This window comes from Phyllobates terribilis, unplaced genomic scaffold, assembly GCF_046119375.1.
Source record: "Phyllobates terribilis strain yellow unplaced genomic scaffold, ASM4611937v1 Scaffold_4__5_contigs__length_816908805, whole genome shotgun sequence".
NCBI lineage: Eukaryota > Metazoa > Chordata > Amphibia > Anura > Dendrobatidae > Phyllobates > Phyllobates terribilis.
Window position 1 is genome coordinate 359,659,376 of NW_027362764.1, and position 15,032 is coordinate 359,674,407.

The 15,032-nt window shown below is 42.2% G+C and overlaps 1 protein-coding gene across 2 annotated transcripts in view; it reads left to right on the forward strand.

Annotated features, from left to right (window-relative positions):
- Positions 1 to 15,032, forward strand: part of SLC12A7 (solute carrier family 12 member 7) — a 531,598-nt gene that overhangs the window by 493,334 nt on the left and 23,232 nt on the right. The gene's annotated exons all lie outside the window — the stretch shown is intronic.

The window sequence follows — 15,032 nt, forward strand, 5'->3', positions numbered from 1 at the left end:
GAGAGTCTCATCCACACTCAGGTACCATTAAAAAATCTGTAAAAAAAAAAGAATAAAATAAAAAATAAATGTATACTTACCTTCTGGCGGCTCGCGCTGCGCTCCTCCTTGCTTCCCGGCACTTTGCAGTGGATTGAAGGACCTGCGCTGACGTCAGAGTCATGTGACGGGTCACGCGACACTGACGTCGGCAGGTCTTTCAATCCACTGCTGCCGGCAGCCGGGACCGAGCGAAACAAGACAGCGCGGGCCATCGGAGGGTAAGTATATATTTCTTTTTTTATTTTTAACCACTCTCTCGGTTCACACTATATAAATCCATGCAGTTTGCGTGGATTTATATAGTGTGACCTAGTTGTCACAAGCACTTTCCAAGTCATGCTAATCGCTTGGAATGCACTTGTCAATCCACATGCGGAAATGTCAGTGAATAACGCTCCATTTCCGCATGTCCCTGGCAGGAAAACGCATGTACAATCCACATGTACAATCCGCATGCATTTTTTTCTGCCAGGGAGATGCAGAAACGCTCAGGAAAAAATCCTGAGCATTTCTGCATCATGGGGACATAGCCTAACAGAAATAAACACTTGAAATAGATCACTCTGTTTGTAATGACTCTATATAATGAGTTTCACTTTTTGTATTGAAGAACTGAAATAGACTAACTTTTTGATATTCTAATTTTGTGAGATGCACCTGTGTGTGTGTGTGTGTGTGTGTGTGTGTGTATATATATATATATATATATTATATATATATATATATATATTATATATATATATATATAATATATATATACCCTGCTCAAAAAAATAAAGGGAACACTCAAATAACACATCCTAGGTCTGAATGAATGAAATATTCTCATTGAAAACTTTGAAAACTTTGTTCTGTACAAAGTTGAATGTGCTGGCAACAAAATCACACAAAAATCATCAATGGAAATCAAACCAATGAAGGCCTGGATTTGGAGTCACCCCCAAAATTAAAGTGGAAAAACACACTACAGGCTGATCCAACTTTGATGTAATGTCCTTAAAACAAGTCAAAATGAGGCTCAGTATTGTGTGTGGCCTCCACGTACCTGTATGACCTCCCTACAACGCCTGGGCATGCTCCTGATAAAGTTGCGGATGGTCTCCTGTGGGATCTCCTCCCAGACCTGGACTAAAGCATCCGCCAACTCCTGGACAGTCTGTGGTGCAACGTGAAGTTGGTGGATGGAGTGAGACATGATGTCCCAGATGTGCTCAATCGGATTCAGGTCTGGGGAACAGGCGGGCCAGTCTATAGTTTCAATGCCTTCATCTAGCAGGGACTGCTGACACACTCCAGCCACATGAAGTCTGGCATTGTCCTGCATTAGGAGGAACCCAGGGCCAACCGCACCAGCATATGGTCTCACAAGGGGTCTGAGGATCTCATCTCGGTACCTAATGTCAGTCAGGCTACCTCTGGCGAGCACATGGAGGGCTGTGCAGCCCTCCAAAGAAATGCTACCCCACACCATTACTGACCCACTGCCAAACCGGTCATGCTGAAGGATGTTGCAGGCTGCAGATAGCTCTCCACGGCATCTCCAGACTCTGTCACGTCTGTCACATGTTCTCAGTGTGAACCTGCTTTCATCAGTTTAGAGCACAGGGCACCAGTGGCGACTTTGCCAATCCTGGTGTTTTGTGGCAAATGCCAAGCGTCCTGCACGGTGTTGGGCTGTGAGTACAACCCCCATCTGTGGGCGTTGGGCCCTCATACCACCCTCATGGAGTTGGTTTTTAACCGTCTGTGCAGACACATGCACATTTGTGGCCTGCTTGAGGTAATTTTGCAGGGCTCTGGCAGTGCTCCTCCTGTTCCTCCTTGCACAAAGGCGGAGGTAGCGGTCCTGCTGCGCTGGGTTGTTGCCATCCTACGGCCCCCTCCATCTCTCCTGGTGTACTGGCCTGTCTCCTGGTAGCACCTCCAGCCTCTGGACACTACGCTGACAGACACAGCAAACCTTCTTGCCACAGCTCACATTGATGTGCCGTCCTGGATGAGCTGCACTACCTGAGCAACTTCTGTGGGTTGTAGAGTCCGTCTCATGCTACCACGAGTGTGAAAGCACAACCAACATTCAAAAGTGACCAAACATCAGCCAGAAAGCATTGGTACTGAGATGTGGTCTGTGGTCCCCACCTGCAGAACCATTCCTTTATTGAGGGTGTCTTGATAATTGCCAATAATTTCCATCTATTGTCTATTCCATTTGCACAACAGCATGTGAAATTGATTGTCAATCAGTGTTGCTTCCTAAGTGGACAGTTTGATTTCACAGAAGTTTGATTTACTTGGAGTTATATTCTGTTGTTTAAGTGTTCCCTTTATTTTTTGAGCAGTATATACAATATACAGTTGTGCTCAAAAGTTTACATACCCCGGCAGAATTTTTGCTTTCTTGGCCTTGTTTCAGAGAATATGAATGATAACAAAACAACTTTTTCTCCACTCATGGTTATTGGTTGGGTGAAGCCATTTATTGTCAGACTACTGTGTTTTCTCTTTTTAAATCTTAATGACAACCAAAAACATCCAAATGACCCTGATCAAAAGTTCACATACCCAAGTTTTTAATACCGTGTATTGCCCTCTCTAACATCAATGATAGCTTGAAGTCTTTTGTGGTAGTTGTGGATGAGGTTCTTTATTTTCTCAGATGGTAAAGCTGCTCATTCTTCTTGGCAAAAAACCTCCAGTTCCTGTAAATGCCTGGGCTGTTTAGCATGAACTGCGCGCTTGAGATCTCCCCAGAGTGGCTCACTGATATTGAGGTCAGGAGACTGAGATGGCCACTCCAGAACCTTCACTTTGTTCTGCTGTAGTCAATGACAGGTCGACTCGGCCTTATGTTTTGGATCGTTGTCATGTTGGAACGTCCAAGTACTTCCCATGCGCAGCTTCCAGGTTGATGAGTGCAAATTTGCCTCCAGTATTTGCTGATAACGTGCTGCATTCCTCTTTCCTTCAACTTTAACCAAGTTTCCTGTGCCTTTGTAGCTCACACATCCCCAAAACATCAGCGATCCACCTCCGTGCTTTACAGTAGGAATGGTGTTCATTTCATCATAGGCCTTGTTGACCTCTCTCCAAATGTAACATTTATAGTTGTGGCCAAAAAGTTCAATTTTGGTCTCATTACTCCAAATTGGCTTGTTTTTTCTTCAAGTGCCTCCTTATTATGCATCATGAAACAGCCACACTGCTAGTTTTCAGAGAGCCCTGAATTTCAGCTGATGTTATTTATGGGTTTTTCTCTGCATCCTGAACAATTTTCCTGGTAGTTGTGGCCGAAATCTTTGTTGGTCTACCTGACAGTGGTTTGGTTTTTACAGAGCCCCTGATTTTCCATTTGTTAATCACATTTTGAATGCTGCTGACTGGCATTCTCAATTCCTTCGATATTTTTATGTATCCCTTTCCTGTGTTATTCAGTTCCCCAGTTCCTTTTCCCACAGATCTGTTGACAATTCTTTAGTTTGCCCCATGACTTGCAATCCAGAAACGTCAGTGGCTGGATGAAAGATGCAAGAGTCTGTCTGGATCCCAGAAACTCACTCGGCTTTTATGCACACACACTGATTACAAGCAAACAGGTCACGTGAGGATGTTTCCTTTAGTAGCCAATCAAACCCATTTGCGTCATATTCTGTGCATGTGGTCATGCCAAAATCACCAGGGTATGTTAACTTTTGATCAGGGTCATTTGTATGTTTTTGGTTGTCATTAAGGTTTAAAAAGCGAAAACACAGTAGGTTGACAATAAATGGCTTCACCCAACCAATAACCATGAGTGGAGAAAAAGTTTTTTTTATCATTCATATTCTCTGAAACAAGGCCAAGAAAGCAAAAATTTTGCCGGGGTATGTAAACTTTTGAGCACAACTGTATATTGTATATACTGCTCAAAAAATAAAGGGAACACTTAAACAACAGAATATGACTCCAAGTAATATATGTAAACTTTCGAGCACAACTGTATATATGTATGTCAGTGTGTATGACTGTGTATATATTTGTCTGTTTGTGTTTTGTGAATTTTTCAAATATGTTTATGTACATATGCCTGTATGTGTATGTATCTATGTATATGTTTGTGTATGTGCATATCTGCGTACTGTATGTGAGTGCATATCTACATACAGTGTTTTTTTGCATGTCTGCGTACCATGTATACAAGTCTGTGTACTGTGTGTGTGCATGTCTGCGTTCTGTGTGTGTGCGGGATGAGAGGGCAGGCTGGGCCCTGTGTTGTATATTGATATTTCTCCTCCCGTATCTGTGCATCAAGAATAATGGTATGTGTTAAAGGGGCCCGCCGAGACTCAAAAATCTGGAGCCGGCCCTGTGTGTGTGTATATTTTGCAGAGGGGCGCTGTGTGTGTGTGTGTGTGTGTGTGTGTGTGTGTGTGAGTATATTTTGCAAGTCTCCTGCAGTGTCAACACCTGCCCTAGATTAAATTGCCGTGTTGGCACCTAGTGATAAATAAGTGCGTCTTGGGTTGCCATTTGGGCATTCAGTCTCTAAAAGGTTCGCCATCACTGCCCTTTAGCATATAAGGTACTTTAATTTACAGCAAGATAAGACTTTGCCAGCAATGAATAACCTTGTAAGCCCTCAGAATCCTCCTGGATGGAGAAAGAAGAATGTTGTGAAGAAAAAACGGAGAGTGGTGGTCATGGGGGATTCCCTGTTAAGAGGAACAGAGGCCGCTATCTGCAGACCAGACATAACCTCAAGAGAAATGTGCTGTCTTCCAGGAGCAAAAATTAAAGATGTGTCTGACAGGATATCAAGACTCTTCAGACCTACAGATCACTACCCATTCCTGCTAATACATATGGGGACAAATGACACCGCAAGAAAGGACCTGGAAACCATCTGCAGTGACTTTGAAGACTTAGGCAAGAAAGTGAAAGAATTGGGAGCGCAGGTGGTCTTCTCATCCATCCTCCCAGTGGATGGCCATGGAACAATGAGGTGGAATAAGATTCTACAGGTGAACAACTGGCTACGTCGATGGTGCCGTCAACAAGGATTTGGATTTCTGGATCACGGAATGAATTACCTATACGATGGACTACTTGCTAGAGATGGGGTGCACCTTACGAAGACTGGAAAACATGTATTTGGAAGTCGCCTTGCTACACTCATCAGGAGAGCTTTAAACTAGAACAATGTGGGAAGGGAAGCAAAAGGCCAGAAAAAGCCATACAGCTGACAAATACTATTGAGATCTCTGCTACTGGAAGTGGAAAGGAAGAACAAAGAAAACAATTTAAATAATAAAAATATGGGAGGAAGAGAAACCAATCACAAACTAAAATGCTTTTATACAAATGCACAAAGCATGGGCAACAAACAAGGAGAATTGGAACTACTAACGCAGGAAAAGGAATATGATGTCATTGGAATCACTGAAACTTGGTGGGACGATACACATGATTGGAATAAAAGGCTAAAAGGATACAACTTATTTGCAAGAAACAGACTTGATAAACGAGGAGGAGGTGTCGCATTGTATGTTAGAAAAGCGTATATCTGCACAGAGATTGAAGCTTCAGAGACTGGGAGTTCTGTGGAAACTGTTTGGGTAAGAATACAAGGAGAGAACAACGGAAAGGACACCATTGTAGGCATTTACTACAGGCCACCTGGGCAAGCTGAAGATATGGATGAACTCTTTATGTATCAAATGACCAAGTTCTCAAAAAAATATGACGTAGTGGTCATGGGAGATTTCAACTATCCAGACATTTGTTGGGAATCTCTCTCAAGTAAAACTAACAGGTCAAGCAAATTCTTATCCTCTCTTGCTGACAACTTTATCTTCCAAAAGGTAGGGGAGAAAACAAGGGGATCTGCTACTTTGGAGGAAATGGTTGAGGAGGTAAAGGTGGCTGGGACCCTAGGAGGCAGCGATCATGCTATTATAGAATTTTGGATAACTAGAGGAGGAAGACATGTGAAGACTCAAACTTCAAGGTTAGATTTTAGAAAGGCAGATTTTAAGAGACTCAGAAAGAGAATAGGAGGGATCCAATGGCTGGATGTCCTTAAGGACAAAAATGTCCAGGAAGGATGGGAAATTTTTAAAAATGAGATTCTCAAAGCACAATCGTTAACAATCCCGAAAAGTAGGAAGAATGGGAAGCATTTAAGGAAACCAGGATGGATGAACACAGAACTTAAACACATGCTAAAAAGAAAGAAAGAAATGTTTATTAAATGGAAAGAGGGAGGCATATCTAAAGAAGATTATAATGCAGTCTGCAGATCCTGTAGGGCACGTATCAGGTTAGCTAAAGCTGACAATGAATTAAGGCTTGCAAGAGATGTCAAAAGCAATAAAAAAGGATTTTGGGGGTATGTCAAAAGTAAAAGAAAAGTCAAAGATGCTATAGGATTTGTACAGGATGAAAATGGAGAAATGGTAAGAGAGGATGTTGAGAAGGCCAAACTTTTTAATTCCTATTTTGCATCTGTTTTCTCTCAGAAAGAAAATGTAACATCAACTGATCTTCACTGTCCTTTTAAAGGAATAGAAGAATCCAAGTTATCTGTAAACAGAAAGATTGTGAGGGAATATTTAGCTAACATAAATGAGTTCAAGTCTCCAGGTCCAGATGAATTACACCCCAGAGTACTGAAGGAGATCGTAGAAGAAATTTTAGAACCACTCTCCATAATCTTTGAAAATTCTTGGAGAACAGGAGAAGTCCCAGAAGACTGGAGAAGAGCAAATGTTGTTCCTATCTTCAAAAAGGGGAAGAAGGTGGACCCAGGGAACTATAGGCCGGTGAGTCTGACTTCTATACCAGGAAAGATCTTTGAACAAATTATTAAACAACATGTATGTAAGTACCTGGATAAGAATGAAGTGATTAACCAGAGTCAGCATGGGTTTGTAACTAACAAGTCATGTCAGACTAAGTTAATTTCCTTCTATGTCAGAATCACTGACTGGGTGGATCAGGGAAATGCTGTAGATATAGTATATCTTGACTTCAGCAAAGCATTTGACAAAGTATCTCACACAATCCTTATTGAAAAAATGACCAAGTATGCAATGGACCAGGCAACTGTTAGGTGGATTCATAACTGGCTTAGTGATCGGACTCAAAGGGTGGTTGTAAATGGCTTCACATCCAGCTGGATGAATGTCTCAAGTGGGGTACCACAGGGCTCCGTCCTGGGACCTGTATTGTTCAACATCTTTATCAATGATTTAGTTGAAGGAATTGAGGGTAAACTGATTACATTTGCTGATGACACAAAGCTAGGAGGGATAGCTAATACTAGAGAAGAGAGAGAGAGGATTCAAAAAGACCTAAATAAACTGGAGCAGTGGGCAGCAACCAACAGAATGGTTTTTAACAGGGAAAAATGCAAAGTACTACATCTGGGCAATAAAAATGAAAAAAGCATATACAGAATGGGAGGAATAGAGCTAAGCAACAGTACATGTGAAAAAGACTTAGGTATACTAATAGATCATAGACTGAACATGAGTCAACAGTGTGATGCAGCAGCAAAAAAGGCAGATACAATTCTGGGATGTATTAACAGAAGCATACAGTCTAGATCACGTGAAGTCATTATCGGTCTTTACTCCTCTTTGGTCAGACCTCATCTGGAATACTGTGTCCAGTTTTGGGCACCATATTTTAAAAAAGACATAGACAAACTGGAGCAAGTTCAGAGAAGAGCGACCAGAATGGTGACTGGTCTGCAGACCATGTCCTATGAGGAACGGTTGCAGGATTTGGGAATGTTTAGCTTGCAAAAAAGAAGACTGAGAGGAGACTTAATAGCTGTCTACAAATATGGCAAGGGCTGTCACATTGTAGAAGGATCATCTTTATTCTCATTTGCACAAGGAAAGACTAGAAGCAATGGGATGAAACTAAATGGGAGGAGACACAGATTAGATATTAGAAAAAACTTTTTGACAGTTAGGGTGATTAATGAGTGGAACAGGCTGCCACGAGAGGTGGTGAGTTCCCCTTCAATGGACATCTTCAAACAGAGGCTGGACAGACATCTGTCTGAGATGATTTAGTGAATCCTGCTTTGAGCAGGGGGTTGGACCAGATGACCCAGGAGGTCCCTTCCAACTCTACCATTCTATGATTCTATGAATTTTAAATAAGGTAATTTAAATGTATCCACATTGAATCGTATTGGCCAGTTGAATGCCCCAGCAATCAAGTGTATTTGTCTGTTTGTAATTAATCAGCTAATAACGTAGACCGCATTACATGACTTTGGATAGTTGATGCCTTCTGCCAAAACAGAAACAAAAGCCCTGTAACAAATCATTGATGCTGCTAGTTTCATACAATATAGATGTGAAATGCTTTAAATTGGCAAGATTGTCTAAAGCCATGTTTTATTGGAGAAAGAAATAATGTATGTATATATTACTGTGGTGCCATACAATGATTGTTTACGATTCTGCCCAAAAATAAGTCAATGTACTGTATGTTATTAATGTCACTTTTTTCATGCTGCAGAGAATGGGAGAACTTGTAAGTTATTATAAAGTCTTCTAATCTGTTAATTGTTTATACTGCTTGTGGTTAATCTACCTGTGTGAGATCTATTCTGTGTGTGGACCTCTTTCCTTCCTATAGTTTAGTTTTTCCCACCACAAAATTCAGTTATATATTACAAAGTAAATAAAAATCAAGGTCTGTGTTAGTCTATACTGTAAAACATGCTTATTTATTGTATATATGTGCATACACACGTGTTTTTAATGTATAAATAAGTGTGTATATACATACAAAATATATTATAATAAAAATATGTGTGTGTGTGTATGTGTATATATACTAGCTATTGAGCCCGTTCTACTCCCAGGTGGCGAGCATTTTTATTGGTATATTGTCTCCCATGCTGGTATGTGCTGCCCCCATCCTGGTATTTGTGCTGCCCCCATCCTGGTAATTATGCATGGCACGCCTCATCCCTATCCTGGTATGCATGGCACCCCTCACCCTCAATCCTGGTATGCATGGCACCCTTCACCCTCAATCCTGGTACGCAAGGCACCCCTCACCCTCAATCCTAGTACGCATGGCACCCCTCACCCTCAATCCTGGTACTCATGGCACCCCTCATCCCCAATCCTGGTATGCATGGTACCCCTCATCCCTATCCTGGTATAGATGGTACCCCTCATCCCTATCCTGGTATGCATGGCCCCTCATCCGAATTCTGGTATGCATGGCCCCTCTAGATCCCTATCCTGGTATGCATGGTTCCCCTCATCCCCCAATCCTGGTATGCATGGTACCCCTCATCCCCCAAACCTGGTATGCATCCTGGTATGCATGGTACCCCTCAATCCTGGTATGCATGGCACCCCTCTTCCCCCAATCCTGGTATGCATGGCACCCCCTATCCCCAATCCTGGTGTGCATGGCACCCCTCATTTCTAATCTCTTATACATGGCACCCCTCATCCCAATCCTGGTATGCATGGCACCCCATCTCTCATCCTGGTATGCATGGCACCCCTCATCCCAAATTTGATATACATGGCACCCCTCATCCCAATCCTGGTATGTATGGTGCCCCTCATCCCTCAATCCTGGTATGCATGGCATCCCCCATCCCCCAATCCTGGTATGTGTGGCCTCCTCATACCTATCCTGGTATGCATGGCACTCCTCATCCTCCAATCCTGGTATGCATGGTACCCCTCATCCCCCAATCCTGGTATGCATGGTACCCCTTATCCACCAATCCTGGTATGCATGGTACCCCTCATCCCCCAATCCTGGTATGCATGGTACCCCTCATCCCCCAATCTTGGTATGCATGGTCCCCTCTTCCCCAATCCTGGTATGCATGTCACCCCTCATCCCCCAATCCTGGTATGTGTGGCCCCCTATTCCCTCAATCCTGGTATGTATGGTACCCCTCATCCCCCAATCGTGGTATGTGTGGCCCTCTCATCCCCCAATCCTGGTATTATGGCACCCCTCATTCCTTTCACGCTGCACACATACAAAAAAAATAAACACTTATACTCACCTTAATTCCCTGAGCACCACGCTGTCCAGCGCCATTTTGCCAAAGACACACTGCAAATGTGTCTTCAGTAAAATGGCGCCGGATAGCGCTATGCGCATGCACCGATTCTGACGCCTTCACTCCGCCCCCTTTCTCCGGCCAGAAGAGAGGCGCCGCGGCAACGCTCCTCCCAGTCAGGTAAGTATGGCGCCGGAGATTGCGGTATGCGTTCAGTGTCTACGCATACCGCGATCTCCGGCGCCAAACACTCCTCTTACCTGTAACAGCTCCATGCATTCTTCTGTCTGGAGCCAGACTGTGCGTCGCGCATGCACAGTCTATAGAGGCTTCAGATAGAGGGACTCTTGGCTGGTTATATTATAGATATATACAGTACAGACCAAAAGTTTGGACACACCTTCTCATTTAAAGATTTTTCTGTATTTTCATGACTATGAAAATTGTACATTCACACTGAAGGCATCAAAACTATGAATTAACACATGTGGAATTATATACTTAACAAAAAAGTGTGAAGCAACTGAAAATATGTCTTATATTCTAGGTTCTTCAAAGTAGCCACCTTTTGCTTTGATGACTGCTTTGCACACTCTTGGCATTCTCTTGATGAGCTTCAAGAGGTAGTCACCGGAAATGGTCTTCCAACAATCTTGAAGGAGTTCCCAGAGATGCTTAGGACTTGTTGGCCCTTTTGCCTTCACTCTGTGGTCCAGCTCACCCCAAACCATCTCGATTGGGTACAGGTCTGGTGACTGTGGAGGCCAGGTCATCTGGCGTAGCACCCCATCACTCTGCTTCTTGGTCAAATAGCCATTACACAGCCCGGAGGTGTGTTTGGGGACATTGTCCTGTTGAAAAATAAATGATGGTCCAACTAAACGCAAACCGGATGGAATAGCATGCCGCTGCAAGATGCTGTGGTAGCCATGTTGGTTCAGTATGCCTTCAATTTTGAATAAATCCCCAACAGTGTCACCAGCAAAGCACCCTCACACCATCACACCTCCTCCTCCATGCTTCACGGTGGGAACCAGGCATGTAGAGTCCATCCGTTCACCTTTTCTGCGTCTCACAAAGACACGGTGGTTGGAACCAAAGATCTCAAATTTGGACTCATCAGACCAAAGCACAGATTTCCACTGGTCTAATGTCCATTCCTTGTGTTCTTTAGCCCAAACAAGTCTCTTCTGCTTGTTGCCTGTCCTAAGCAGTTGTTTCCTAGCAGCTATTTTACCATGAAGGCCTGCTGCACAAAGTCTCCTCTTAACAGTTGTTGAAGAGATGTGTCTGCTGCTAGAACTCTGTGTGGCATTGACCTGGTCTTTAATCTGAGCTGCTGTTAACCTGCGATTTCTGAGGCTGGTGACTCGGATAAGCTTATCCTCAGAAGCAGAGGTGACTCTTGGTCTTCCTTTCCTCGGGATGTCCTCATGTGAGCCAGTTTCTTTGTAGCACTTGATGGTTTTTGCAACTGCACTTGGGGACACTTTCAAAGTTTTCCCAATTTTTCGCACTGACTGACCTTCATTTCTTAAACTAATGATGGCCACTCGTTTTTCTTTACTTACCTGCTTTTTTCTTGCCATAATACAAATTCTAACAGTCTATTCAGTAGGACTATCAGCTGTGTATCCACCAGTCTTCTGCACAACACAACTGATGATGCCAACCCCATCTATAAGGCAAGAAATCCCACTTATTAAACCTTACAGGGCACACCTGTGAAGTGAAAACCATTTCCGGTGACTACCACTTGAAGCTCATCAAGAGAATGCCAAGAGTGTGCAAAGCCGTCATCAAAGCAAAAGGTGGCTACTTTGAAGAACCTAGAATATAAGACATATTTTCAGTTGTTTCACACTTTTTTGTTAAGTATATAATTCCACATGTGTTAATTCATAGTTTTGATGCCTTCAGTGTGAATGTACAATTTTCATAGTCATGAAAATACAGAAAAAATCTTTAAATGAGAAGGTGTGTCCAAACTTTTGGTCTGTACTGTATATTATAATAATAATATAATTATTATTATACTTTTTTTTGTCATTTTAGAGATTTATTGTAACATGAAATGCTGCCAGAAATTGGTTTTGGCCATTAACTGTATATGCACAGATATAAAGTGCTACTAAGTGCATCAATTATGAGGGAAACTAATGAAAGAAAAGACCAAATACTGATTAATATGTAGAAAGTAAGGCCTGAGAAAAGACAGATTATTGATGTAATGTGACAATCCTGTCTAAAAAGATGTTTTTTAGGGCATATTTGAAATGTGGACACTGGCAATTAACCCCTTTACCCCCAAGGGTGGTTTGCACATTAATGAACGGGCCAATTTTTACAAATTTGACCACTGTCAATTTGAAGTAATACCTCTGGAACGCTTCAACGGATTCTGCTGATTCTGAGATTGTTTTTTTCGTGACATATTGTACTTCATGTTAGTGGTAACATTTCTTCGATATCACTTGAGTTTATTTGTGAAAAAATCGGAAATTTGGCGAAAATTTTAACAATTTTGCAATTTTCAAAATATAAATTTTTATACCCTTAAATCAGAGAGATATATCACACAAAATAGTTAATAAATAACATTTCCCACATGTCTACTTTACGTCAGCACAATTTTGGAACCAATTTTTTTTTTTATTAGGGAGCTATAAGGGTTAAAAGTTGAACAGCGATTTCTCATTTTTACAACAAAATTTGCAAAACCATTTTTTTAGGAATCACATCACATGACTTTGAGGGGCCTTTATGACAGAAAATACCCAAAAGTGACACCATTCTAAAAACTGCATTTCTCAAGGTGCTCAAACCACATTCAAGAAGTTTATTAACCCTTCATGTGCTTCACAGGAATTTTTGGAATGGGGAAGAAAAAAATGTACATTTAACTTTTTTCACAAAAATGTTACTTTACACCCCAATTTGTTTTATTTTTACAGGGGTAACAGGAAAAAATGGACCCCAAAATGTGTTGTGCAATTTCCCCTGAGCATAGAGATACCACATATGTGGGGAAAAAACACTGTTTGGGCCCACAGCAGGGCTCAGAAGGGAAGGAGCGCCTTTTGACTTTTTGAATGTAAAATTTGTTTGAATAATTAGCGGACGTCATGTTACGTCTGGGGAGCCCCTGATGTGCCTAAACAGTGGAAAACCCCCACTGTGTGGTGAGCACCTTGAATACCCAGGTGCTTCACAGAAGTTTATAACATGGAGCCGTGAAAATAACATTTTCACATTTTTCCCACAAAAATGTTTTTCAGCCCCCAGTTTTGCATTTTCATATATGTGGGGAAAAACCACTGCTTGGGCTTGCGGCAGGGATCGGAAGGGAAGGAGCGCCAATTGACTTTTTGAATGAAAAATTTGCTTGAATAATTAGCGGATGTGCCCCTGACGTGCCTAAACAGTGGAAAACCCCCACAAGTGACACCATTTTAGAAACTAGACCCCTCAGGGAACTTATCTAGATGTGTGGTGAGCATCCTTAACCCCCAGGTGCTTCGCAGATGTTTAAAACATGAAGCCATGAAAGTAAAAAAATCTAACTTTTTCCACAAAAATGATCTTTTAGCCCCAAATTTTTTAGTTTCACAAGGGTAAGAGGAGAAAATAGAACCTAAAAACTGTTGTGCAATTTCTCCCGAGTACGCCAATATCCCATATGTAGGGAAAATATTCTGTTTGGGCACACGTCAGGATTCAGAAGGGAAGGAGCACTGCGTGACTTTTTGAACGCAAAATTGGCTGGAATCAAGAGCGGATGCCATGTCGCATTTCAGGAGCCCCTGATGTGCCTAAATAGTGGAAACCCCCCACAATTGTCTCCATTTTGGAAACTAGACTCCTCAAGGATTCTATCAAGGGGTATAGTGTACATTTTGAACCCAGAGGTACAACAGAATTTGATAACATTAGGTCATTATATTAAATAAGTTCTCATTAGTCTTGAGCACAAGTGCTCGCTATTTGAGTTTGCATCGGATACTCTGGTATGCACCATGTATCACGAGTACTCGAGTGACATGCACGAGTCCCTGCCCCACATGTATAACGGTTGTTAGACACCCAAAAAAAACATGCGGGGATTGCTCGTGCATGGCAGGCGATCCCATCAACGTTTTTTTTGGCTGCGAAGCATATGGGGCAGAGACTCGAAAATTTCATTCGAACACCCACGATACTCAGTGCATACACGGGCACCCGATGCAGACTCAAGTAGCGATCACTTGCGCTCAACACTGGTCGCCATATCGTCATCTTTTTTTTTATCTTTACTTTTGAAAAAATCCTAACCCTAATCCCAACCCCAACCTTTACTCTAGCCCAACTTTTACCCTAGCCCAACCTTTACCCTAACCCTAGCCCCAGCCCTAACCCCTAGCCCAACCCTAGCCCTAACCCCTAGCCCAACCCTAACCCTAGCCCAACCTTAATACAACCCTATGCTAGCACAACCCTAACCCTAGAGTTTATTTTTTTTACACCATTCCTCGTGTGGTACAAGTGATTAGACAACTTTATTCTTCCGGTTAGTGGGATTATAGCGATACCAGATTCATATCGGGTTTTATGATTGACAGCTGTCACACACTAAAAGACGCTTTTTTTGCAAAGACTAGTTTTTCCATCGCCATATTTTGAGAGCTATAATTTTTCCATATTTTGGCCAACAGAGTCATGTGACGACTTGTTTTTTGCGGGACAAATTGACATTTTTCTTGGTACCATTTTCGGGCATGTGACATTTTTGATCGCTTTTTATTCCGATTTTTGGGAGGCAGAATGAACAAAAACCAGCAATTCCAGAATTGTTTTTATGGGGTTTTTTTTATGCCGTTCCGCGTGTGGCAAAATTTATAAGGCAGCTTTATTCTTCGGGTCAGTACGTTTACAGCGGTACTGCATTGATATCGTTTTTTTATGTTTTGGCGCT